General features: G+C 37.4%; 1 protein-coding gene across 11 annotated transcripts in view; it reads right to left on the reverse strand.

Annotated features, from left to right (window-relative positions):
• The window catches only part of LOC144964606 (secretin receptor-like), a 239,275-nt gene that overhangs the window by 163,407 nt on the left and 63,164 nt on the right, over positions 1 to 12,704 (reverse strand). For 10 of the 11 annotated variants that reach the window (XM_078899070.1, XM_078899071.1, XM_078899068.1 and 7 more), the window contains one exon: positions 10,453 to 10,635. The exons of the other annotated variant lie outside the window; for it this stretch is intronic. The gene's annotated coding sequence lies outside the window, so the exon portion shown is untranslated. The remainder of the gene's footprint in view (positions 1 to 10,452; positions 10,636 to 12,704) is intronic. 11 annotated transcript variants of the gene reach the window in all.

Genomic DNA, 12,704 nt, shown 5'->3' on the forward strand with positions numbered 1-12,704 from the left:
ATGAATAATGGAAATTTAGAGTGGGTTTTTTTCCCCTGAAAACGGCGTTTTGTCATAATATTCTTATACTATGTAACCCAAATTAGTGCCAGATAATAACAGGAAAGAGAAGTCATAATGAAACAATGGCCAGTTCCTAAAACTGGAAATGTTGCCAACGTGGAGGAAACAATCACAAAATCAATCATCACGTTGTCCTTGTTCTACTATAGGGAATGAGATTAGCGGAAGAGTAGCGTCCCTTGATTGGACGTCACCCATAGTCTCCGCGAGGACGAGAGACGCATGCGCACAACCAACATGTCGTTCTCTCTCTAATAACTTTTCCGCCGGTGACGTCACAGACTATGGGTGGCGTCCAATCAAGGGACGCTACTCTTCCGCTAATCTCATTCCCTATACAATGATAAAACACTTTTCAACCAGTTAACTGCCGTACTCTGAAAAAATTACGTTTTTAAAACTTTGGCCAGAAAACTCGTTCTCCAAATTTCGATCGATTCAAGCGACCCTCATCTTGGCAAAAATGCTCAAACCGGGGACTTCACGAAGGTTTTAAATACGAGTTTTTCTAGAGTTCGGCGTTTAACCAGAATCATTATACTCTAAATTAGTCCCTCGGAGCTATTGGGCCCATAGAGCCGAATTTTATCCCGGTTTCTACATCGTGAAACTGGCAAAAGAAATTGCTTTCTACTCTTTGGATAGTAACGTTGGTCTATCGCAATGTGCTTTCCGTCACATCTAACAGACCCAGCTACTAAATCACTGCAGGGTGAGAGGGGGTCAGAAAACTGAGCTATGGGATCTCTCTATTTTACTCATAACACCGATACAAATAAGACGACCCTCAAATTACCAACAAATCATAGACCTGGGATTTATTAAGAAGTTTCATAGTTTAAAATCTTTAAGTATTGAGGCTTATCTGAATCTATCGATATTGAAGTCCCGCTCGAGCAGCGCATTGTTGAGTCCTTGAAAAAAGGCTCTTTACTCATATTCTTTAATCGTTAATCATATGTAAAATGAGTACCTGTTGGTGTTTCTGGTGGGGAAAAATGATATTATCGGCTTACAGGCGTTATGTCTCGCCCTACATGTTAAATATTGCTGTTGGCTAGAGTCCCTTTGTATGTAAAGCGTTTAGTGAATATTGCTGTATATAAATGTTCTAGTTTATTTTTTTTTAATCAAGAAGACCCTAATATAGTCAACAATTCTTAGACCAGTAACTTGTTCAGAAGTTTAGCTTTCAAAATCTTTAAGGCTCATCTGAATCGATATTTGATTATTTTTTTTTCAAAGCCTCTGGTCATATCTAAATGTGTTTCATCAGTGTATGGCGGCTTTTGCAACAAAGGAATTATGGCGTAACTTTTGACTATTAACCTCCCAATCACCCTGATTACGCGCTCGCTCATCGTGATGGAAATCACAGGATTATTGTGTATTGTTTGTCATTTCCATTGGGTAAATTGCAGATTATTTGTTTTGCTTGGTTTTACGAATTGACGCTAATTGGTTTGCATTTCCTTGCTCGAGAGAGATTTTTCAGTCAAGGACGTTCGTAAAAAAATTAGTCGATGTGTTGTCCGGCTTATGTCCGATCAGCACGGTAATTAACGAGATTGTGACCACGAATAGTTCTTCTTGAAACTAAAATTACCCATACTGCAATACCATACTCGGAGTAAAATCAACATGTCGTACATAGTCTTTTACAACAGATATACCTTACTGCAGTACCACAAAATATTGTCCATCAAACAATCAAATATCAATACACGTCCCTCGTAATGACGCATGGTAACTTAGTAACTGGTTCTAAACTGTTGGAACATTGGCGGACGCCCTTATGAAATATTTCTCCAACGAGCATAAAAGCGTATCCAGAGGAAAATATACATTATAAATCTGATCATGTTTTGACTTTTATACATTCTGATCACAAGACATATGAAAAGTTCTAGCCAGCATGAAGAATAAAAAGTACCATTTTTTTTTTGTTTAGAACCACGATGGCCGCCGTTGCTCGGCGACGTGAAATCAGACAATTGAATCCAATTGCCGGGTTATCTAGTCTGACAAACGGGCATCTAGCTCGAGGAGTTTTTCTTGTTTACTTTAACACATTCTGTTTTTAGTTACATAGTAATTTTGATAACATTATCTTGTGCCATTTTCATTACAACCCTCTTTATCTGTTCTCAGAAACTCAAGTGCTGTGTTTTGTTTAATTAACACTCCATTCACGCGTCCCTGCGACCTTTTTAATTTCCTGTCTGGGTGCAAGCGTTCGAACGTATTAGAAAAAGAAGGATGTTAGTTGTTGATGTTGTTTTTGTTTTGTTTTGTTTTGTTTTGTTTGGTGGGGGTGGGGATGGAGTTACTATCGAATCAAATTGTGACCATCGTCCCATAACGGTATTATGTCGGAATGGCTATCTATAGCCTGAAATATATGCAATTCTGTATAGTATGCTGTTCTGTTATCAGACCTGTTAATGTGTGCACCTATACTAGTCTTCGTCCACTTTGTCTCCAAACAGTACCAGACTGATGCGATGGGTTACAATCATTTATGTGAAAAAATTACCTCCTGTTGTTGTATTAATGGGAACAACATAAAAAAGAAATAACTAGACTCACTATCACCATGTAATATAGCGCATTTCCACAGATGATTTACCATGCTCAATCCGCTTGATAACAATGTTGTTGTTTTTTTAATTTCAACTGGCCATATTGAAACATTTTTTTCCATTTCATAAATACCAGTCGCTTGTTAGGCTTCCTTTTTGTACTAACACTCTTACAATATCCGTCACAGCCTACAATCAGGTAGGCGTTCCTTCATATCTGAGTCAAGTGCCTATACAAATATATTACTTGGGTTATGAATCAAGACACAAATGAAATTTAAAATATTAAAGTTTCATTAAGACTTCACGAAAGATTTGGTTTGATAGTTTTTGGCAAGAATGTGGGTAATTTTACTTGATCAATATTTGATGGACAAAGTTTCTGGCCAAAATTTTAAATGCATGTTTTTCAGAATACGGCTGTGTTGTAGATTACTTTTGTCAGATCTAATATTTGATCCAGCTACCCAGTCATTGGTGAGTAGTCAAAACGTTTAGAAAAATAAAAAGAACTGAACAAGTGTGTATGAAAGGTGTCAGACAATATACATATATATATATATATATATATATATATATATATATATATATATATATATATATATATATACGATTTTTGACAGATATCACGTAATGATATTAACCCCTGAACCAAAAAAAATAAACGAGTCTACGAGGTAATCCCTCGTGGACAATAAATTATCGAAAGATTTCTGGTCATTTTTTTAAAAACGTCTATTAACACTTTATTCTCATATCTAAGAGAAGTTAATTATACAAAATGGTAAAATTGAATGGATTCTAACGCCATAAATTATTTGACTGCCTGCCACATCATCAATCGATCAGACACCACGATTTATCTCGCCCGTATTTTAACAGAAAAAAAAAATAGAACAAAGAGGGTGATGTAATGGAATTTACGAGTATACTGAAAACAACTTGTGTAAAGTTTACATATTTTATAAAGGGCAATGAATATGGTTTATAAAATGACTAAACTATCTAAATTCTCACATTAATGTCTTGTCCTTTTGGCTTGCGCTTTAAAATTATTTTGACATGAGCTGATATAATACCGGTCACATTAATTATCTAACATCGAGTTTAAAGGTCATACCTTGCTACAATCTGACAGTAGGTTAGTCTAAATTAGTGGGTTATATTATTATGAAAATGGGTCAGTTACAACTTTGATCTTTTATCAATGACATGGTCAGTTAACGTTATCACAGTTATGAACTAATTTTAGCCTTTCACTATCAGATAAATTATCGATTAACGTCATAATCACTGATATTGACCACAGACATTTTACCAGTTAACTGCCGTACTCTGGAAAAACTTGTATGTAAAATTTTGGCCAGAAAACTCGTCCTTCAAATATCGATCGATTTAAACGACCCTAATCTTGGCAAAAGCTCTCAAGCCTGGGACCTAGTCTTACGATACAAATTTAGTCACAAATGACCGTTATTGTCACATTACTGTTTACAGTTATATTTCCTGGGTGATCAAGAGGGAACAAAAGTGCGATGTCAAAAAAAAAACGGATTCCAATCTCATTGGAAGTGTAAAACCACTCTTCTAAAGGACTGGATACATACCTTGTAAAATTGATCTTCTGGTTTCCCTATTCTACCCTAATATTATGACATTGATTAGAAGCGTGTAGACGGGATGAAGAAAACGTCACACAGCTCTTTGCTATTATTCTAAACAGCCTGTTAGTGATTAATTCTTACTAAATCATACCAAGCAGTCTGTAAACGTTAAAATTTACACATAGTTTTGTCGTGTTTTGGAATGTTTAAAACGGCTAGTAGATGTGAGTATTTTAGATGAACGCGTAGCATCAATATGCATTTGTGTGTAAGTTCCAATCGACCATGCCTATGGAGGTTTTTTTTGTATAGTCAAGGCGTTCTGGTGGTCATTTATTTCCTAGTTTCCTAACCAAAAGTAGACTTTTTGTATTTATTTATTTATATTTTAATTTTTCGCTTTGTTGTGTTACTTTTTTTTTTTTTTTTTTTTTTTTTTTTTGGTTATTTCTTTACAACTGTCTTTGTATGTTGAACTGAAGATTCAAAAATAATAATAATAAAATGCGACCCATCGTCTCCAAGCGGTATTATTTAGGATGAACTACGGGATGGAAATTGGTTGTTTTTAGTCCCAAATTGTTACTATTGATGGTAAACAATACTTACTCGCACACATTGCAAAAGTCCCAAAGTTCGCATTTCTTGTGATGTCAATTCTAAACTCACTATTTAAGGTCTGATTCACCCCGCAATAAAACAGTTTTGATTTGATGGGTCACAAATACTAAGTACAAAGGGGCAGCATGGCTCAGCGCGTATGGTCTTTGCTTAGTACCCGAAAGGGACCGAGTTCGATCACCCGCCGCTGCGCTGTGTGGCCTTGAGCAAGGCACCTCGTACTAGCTGAATTTGCGGTGCTGCATAGCGGCTGACGTCTGGGTGTATTCCTGTTTCCCCTTGGAATAGACCCTAGTGACAAATTTCCCAAATGGGATGAATAAAGGGAATCTTTTTTTAAATTTTACAAAATATGGTTCATAACTACTCCTAACAAGAATTCATGTTTTCGCCGTCACCTCATTCGAGGTAGTGACCATATCTGTTACAAGGTCCTTATTTGCATCGTTTCGGCATTTTGAAAATGAGTTTGAACTGAACCCTTTTTCTTGGAAAGTAGCACAATGAGAAGTAACGAAAGTTTGACAGACTTTTTCATTGTCAGGAAATAAAAATCGGGTGGACGGAACGAGCTAAATGGCAAATTATATTCTGATTGGCTAATGGCTAGTAACGGTGGAATCATCAATTGGATTCAATAGTCGATGTCACGTCGCCCAGCAACGGCGGCCGTCGTGGTTCTAAACAAAAAAAATCGGTACTTTTTATTCTCCATGCTGGCTAGAACTTTAAAAATTTTCATATGTCTTTTGATCAGAATGTTTAAAAGTCAAAACATGATCAGATTTATAATGTTTTTTTTCCTCTGGATACGCTTTTATGCTCGTCAGAGAAATATTTCATAAGGGCGTCCGCCATTATTCCGATAGTTTAGAGCCAGTTACTAAGGTACCATGCGTCATAACGAGGGAAGTGACATTACGACTGTTGAAGCGTATTAACAACGTGACTATGTTTACAGCAGAGAAATTATCCGTCAGCCGGAAGACTTCGAAAACGCCCAGTCGATTATCTGTTAATTATGAGGGATTCAATACTCTCGATTTCCCCTCTCATATTTTGAGTGTCTCTTTCAAAGGTCAAACCAATGTATTTTATCTCTGATTGACACTATAAATAGAAAATATCAAGGCTTCTCTGTGGTGTCACTCCAGTTTGAGACAAAGAGATTGAAATGAAGCACCTCCCACGATCCACTAATCTAGGTTAGGCTATTTATAGAAGCGGTAAAAGCACGTGGTCGAGGGGTATGAATATGACAAACATAAATCATGAACTTTTAAGTAATATAATATTTCCAAGGAGGCACGACGCGGCTTCTGATGCTTTATCTAAACATATTCCGTTCCATACAGATCATGTAGTCCGTTAGGAGTACTTGTACTTTCAATCTTAAGATATCGTCATTAACCATAACCAGGTAGTCAAAATCGAATCAAGTAAAGTAACGAAACATAACGGTAGAATTTCTGGCCATATTCACTAGTTTGGTCATTAACCAGACGCAACATCGCTTGACTTTGTTACCGACGAGAAACCGAGCCGCATAACTACTGAGACTATTATAAACATTAATGTCAAATGATCTAACAGTGACCAAAATACAAGACGGTCTTATCAGATCAATCTTGGAAACAGCTTATAATATTATTATCATACCCTATAATTTGACAAATGCGCATCATACTTCGTTTCAAAACGCCCATGTGCCCTGACAACATTTACGCTCTAAAGTGCTGAAATGTTCGTATCAGCAGGTTTTCTTCGCGAAGTCCCAGGTTTAAGAGTTTTTTGGGTTTTTTGCCAAGGTTAGGGTCATTTAAATCGATCGATATTTGAAGGACGAGATTTCTGGCCAAATTTTAAAATATGGGTTTTTCCAGAGCAAGGCAGTAATGGAGTTCAGATCACGTGATCCCAAAGCAAAGAACGTTTAAATGATATTTTATGGGATAGCTTTTGAAATAGAGATACTTACAAAGGTGTACTTAGTCATGTTTTGCATTGTAAAATTGTATTTTAGAATTTATGAGATTTTCATTGATAAATGCTTTTTGAAGACGTTCATATTTTTGCAGGTCGGATAACCGAATTCAATTATGGGCTTGATTTAACATTGGTTTAATGAACAGTATTTCCATTACATCAACGAGACCATACTAATTTCGGTTATCAGACCTCCAAATCAGTACATGTTGCGTTTTGCCAACACAATTCAAAAAAGATGCCAACAAATGGAAAAGTCTAACGGGAAGTTAAACAAGACACATTTTCAACACTTACTCAACAATGTGTGCAACTTGATACTCGAGCGTTGTGTACTCGAGCGTTGTGTACTCGAGTACTATTTACCCGACATCGTAATTGAGACATCCTTTGTTTAGATAATTACCAATAGTCAAATAGAACTAAAATACGTATTTCAGTACACAACAAAACCAAGCCAAGCACCCCGGTCAGGGCAAGGACAAAACCAAGTAATCTCACTCCAAGACAAAGACAAAAAGCAACTCGGAAAAGAGATAAAGGGGATGGGTGGGGGGGGGGGGTAGAGGACACAGCGAGTGACATCCCTGGCTACCATGGGATTTCAAAAAAGCTATGACACTCGGTTTATGACCTGGGAATTGTAGAGTCAAGTATTGCAATGGGCACACCATATTCCTAATAAAGATGAGTACCTGACACCTAACAGAGTTGTAATTTTCGCAAAGATAAAATATAATAACAACTGGAAATGACCATTTCTAAAGGCTTTAATTTTGAACCCTCGTAGCTTTTGTTAACAAAAGATTTTGCCTGACACAAGGATTTTTGCTGTCATTGTTAGCTTATTGATAGTATGCGCTTGGCTAAGAAGCTCACAACATTGCCATCCGGAAGTATAACGGGCCAACACACAATACTATGTGTAACCGTGAACGTTTATAGTCTGGTTTGCAGTTTAGCGAGAATTACTCATAAACATGGATGGCAAAAAAACAATAACAAAGATCTGTAGAATGAACTAAATTGACGTCATTGAGCTATTGTTATCATTTTTAGATAACCTGTTCATGATAAGTTCTCAAAGAGATAAATGATCACATATGGTCGGACAACTGAATACAACTCATGGTTTGCTTTTATTTGGTGGTTTGACCTTGTATTTTCACGTACGTTTTCGTTCAGTGCGTTGCCATCGTTAACTTATAGATAGAATGCGCCTGGCCAAGGAGTTCACAACATTGCATCCGGAAGTATAACGGACCAACACACAAACTCTGTGTAACCATGAACTTTTATAGTCTGGTTAATACAGTTTAGTGAGAACAACTCACAAACGCGGATGGCAAAAACAATAACAAAGGCCTGAGTGACGTCATCTGCATACTATCTATAGTCTGACACGAAAACCGTAGTCATCGTTAACATATAGATAGCATGCGCTTGGATAAGAAGTTCATAAAATTGCCATCAGGAAGTACAACGAACCAACACACAAAACTATGTGTAACCATGAACTTTTATAGTCGGTTCATACAGTTTAGTGAGAATTACCCATAAACGTGGATGGTAAAAAACAGAAACAAAGACATGAGTGACGTCACCTTCATTCTATCTATAACCTGTCAGGGGTGAGTTGTCGTTAGTAGAGCTCAAGGAAACAAGTGATTCCATTGGTTGAACTATTGAATACAACTCACTATTTGTTTTCTTTTGCGCCTAGTGCAAAAACCAAATAATGACGTCAAACTGCCAGTCCTTTTGGATTTCAGTGTCAGGCTATAACATAACGATGGCTACGGTATCAGGCCATAACTTTACGAAGGCCACGCTAGAACCCTCTAGGATTGGCAGTTTGGCGTCATTTTTTTTAGGTTTGTATAGCGTCTAGTGAGTTGTCTTAAGTAGATCTCAGGGAAGAAAATGAGCTCATTTGTTGTTGAACTGTTGAATACAACTCATGATTTATTTTCTTTTGTGACCAAAGACCTGTCATTTGACGTCATTTCTTGGTCAGTGTCAGCGTAGCCATCTTTAACAAATAGCCTGACACTTGAACCGTAGCTATCGTTATGTTATAGCCTGACACTGAAATCCAAAAGGACTGGCATTTTGACGTCATTATTTGTTTTTTTGCACCACCTAGTGAGTTGCCGTTAGTAGTGCTCATGGAAACAAGTTATTTCATTGGTTGTACTATTGAATACAACTCACGATTTGTTTTCTTTTGTGGCAAAAGACTGGCATTTTGACGTCATTTTTTGGTCAGTGTCAGCGTGGCCTTCGTAAAGTTATGGCCTGATACTGACCAAAAAATGACGTCAAAATGCCAGTCTTTTGCCACAAAGGAAAACAAACGGTGAGTTGTATTCAATAAGTCAACCAATGAAATCACTTGTTTCCATGAGCTCTACTAACGACAACTCACTAAGAGGTGCAAAAACCAAATAATGACGTCAAACTGCCAGTCATTTTGGATTTCAGTATCAGGCTATAACATAACGATGGCTACGGTGTCAGGCCATAACTTTACGAAGGCCACGCTAGAACCCTCTCGGACTGGCAGTTTGCCGTCATTTTTTAGGTTTGTGTAGTGTTAAGTGAGTTGTCGTTAGTAGATCTCAAGGAAATAAGTTATTTCTTGGTTGAACTATTGAATACAAACGATTTGTTTTCATTTGTGGCAAAAGACTGGCATTTTGACGTCATTTTTTGGTCAGTGTCAGGCTATAACTTTGCGATGGCTACGGTGTCAGGCCATGAGTTTACGAAGGCAACAAGATAGTTCGAAGATGACGTCACTCAGGCCTTTGTTATTGTTTTTGCCATCCGCGTTTGTGAGTTGTTCTCACTAAACTGTATTAACCAGACTATAAAAGTTCATGGTTACACAGAGTTTGTGTGTTGGTCCGTTATACTTCCGGATGGCAATGTTGTGAACTCCTTGGCCAAGCGCATTCTATCTATAAGATAGTGTGCGCTTGTCTATGAAGCTCACAACATTGCCATCACACGGACTCACACACAAAACTATGTGTAACTTTAAACGTTTATAGTCTGGTTTATACAATTTAGTGAGAATAGGCTTCAACCGCCGTGACGTCACTTCCCTAGTAATGACGCATGGTAACTTAATAACTGGTTTTAAACTATCGGAATAATGGCGGACGCCTTTATGAAATACTTCTCCGACCAGCATAAAAGTGTATCCAGAGGAGAAAAACATTATAAATCTAATCATGCTTTGACTGTTATACATTCTAATCACATGACATGTGAAAAAGTTATAGCCAGCATTAAGAATAAAAAGTACCGATTTTCTTTGCTCGTTGCTGGGCAGACGTGGCATCAGACAATTGAATCCAATTACTCATAAACGCGGATGGCAAAAAGCAATAACAAAGACCTGAGCGTCAACGTTATACTATCAATAAGTTTACGAATCACTGCTGAATGGAAATACCTCGATTGAACCTGGGACGGGTACTGCGCCCATTACCCCCCCCCCCCCCCCCCCCCCCCCCCACCCCAACCCACCTCACCTCCCACCCTATACAATAAAACTCTATAAGTGATTTAAAAGGGGAAAAACTTACCATCAAAAAATGTTGCAATGTCGGACAATGACAAGGGTGTTTATTCTCTTTTGATTCCTTTCTTATTCTCTTGTCAAAGACAATTAATTATGCAAGAGAAATGAAGGAAAACCGTGTGCACTTTAAACAAATTAATGTTAAGGCATGAACAGTGTGGGGCGTTGCAGATTGCAGCCTTGTGATCTGGGGAAAATGGAAAATAAAGAGATGTTAATAAATCAGTTTTTCAGGACATATTAAAGTAACAATGATATTCTACCCGGGACAATAACAATTGATGCTTCTTCTGTGACCTTTTGTTGCTACATGCTATTCCTGGATGCATTGTTTTACGACTTATTGATAGATCAGCCCCGGGTTATTTAGTCAACGTGTATTGAATACACCTTGGAAAATTGTTTATTATTTTATTAAACTTAGTCGAATAAACCTTCCATTTTTACTCGAAAATGATTTTTGACGTATTTTTTGCCCATGAGATGATCGACCGATTACCGTGAACACAGCCAATTTAGGTATACGCTTCCATATCACCCATTAATTAATCAGCCCCAAAAGAACATGAGCAACAATCAATTTTGAGATAAAGGCGAATGAGTAAAAGAGGAATGTCGTCAGGTGTAGCGATGTAATTCCCTCATCAGTTTGTCAAAAGATTGTGATAAATACTCATACACTACGGGCTGACCGATTCGGCTGCTTGTTGTATACTAAAGGTAGCTACGAATCGAACGACCACAGAGAGGACTCTATCTCAAATACCTTTCATGCTGTCTTTACGGAGTTTGGGGAGGGAATAACAAAAAAATCTCTCCCACAACACGATCGGGGTATCCACAGAGAGAGAGAGAGAGAGAGAGAGAGAGAGAGAGAGAGAGAGAGAGAAGGAGATAGATAGATAGATAGAAAGATAGATAGATAGATAGATATATATATATATATATATATATATATATATATATATATAGAGAGAGAGAGAGAGAGAGAGAGAGAGAGAGAGAGAGAGAGAGAGAGAGAGAGAGAATAATAATAAAGTTATCGCCCTAAATTAACTTCAACCCTTTCACAATATGATCGTCAAATTGATTTGAAGGAAAACAACATTCCATTCTAAGTGAGAGTTAAAAGAACCAAAACAATCTCACTCACACATAGCTTGACCACATTTACAAACTTTAACAAATAGGCTACCTTCTATTTCATTCTGCCTTCATTGATTTACACCGCTAATACATACTTATTACGAAAACAAGCATATAGAAATTGAAAGAAGAGTGCACACAACAACAAAAAAATAGCCGAAATATAATGCCTAGACAGTCAGACGAGAGAGAGAGAGAGATAGTGTTAGATTAACTTAGAAAAAAATGCCAAACAAATTACTGGAAAATTCGGAATGGTCTAAGTTAATGCCAAATTTTTAGAGGCATCACATTCTCTCTCTCTCTCTCTCTCTCTCTCTCTCTCTCTCTCTCTCTCTCTCTCTCTCTCTCTCTCTCTCTCTCTCTCCCTCTCCCTCGCTCGACGCATAGTTGAGTCCTTGGAAAAGGCTCTTTACTCACATTCTCTCACCGTACATGGCCCTTATAGTGTTGTCTCTGTCGGACAAAAATTGTGAACTCGCCTAACAGGCGTCATGTCTCGTTCTACTTGTTACGTGTTGCAAAGTGCTTTGAGTACGTTAGTGGATATTGCACTATAAAAAAAGCTCAAGTTTTGTTGTTTTTTTTTTTTTTTTGTTTCTGTTTTGCTTTTTGGGTTTTGTTTTGTGGTTTGTTTTGTTGGGTTTTTTTGTGGGGGGGGGGGGGGGGGGTCATCATCATCTTCTTCTTCTTCTTCTTCTTCTTCTTCTTCTTCTTCTTCTTCTTCTTCTTCTTCTTCTTCTTCTTCTTCTTCTTCTTCTTCGTCGTCGTCGTCGTCTTCTTTCTTTCTTTCTTTCTTTCTTTCTTTTTTTTTTTCTTTGTTTCAACTTTTCTTTTCTTTCTCTCTTTCTCATTTTCTCTCTTATCTTTTTGATGTATCGCATGCTTTATTGTCACAAGTGAGGAGCAGATGCGGACCGCTAAACAGATCAATACCAAAGTTACATAAATACGCTCCAAAAATAGTTCAGATATATTTATTTAACAAAAACATTGCTATGCAGCTGTTGCCGTTCAGGGAACTTGGTTTGGTCACAAACCCATAATTCGACCAAAGCTCACCCTTTGCACAAAATCGCTTGACTGAGATGGGCACGTGAACACTAACTA

The sequence above is a fragment of the Berghia stephanieae genome, chromosome 2 (assembly GCF_034508935.2).
Source record: "Berghia stephanieae isolate SIO BIC M18660-M18661 chromosome 2, UCSD_Bste_1.3, whole genome shotgun sequence".
In the NCBI taxonomy this organism is placed as follows: domain Eukaryota; kingdom Metazoa; phylum Mollusca; class Gastropoda; order Nudibranchia; family Aeolidiidae; genus Berghia; species Berghia stephanieae.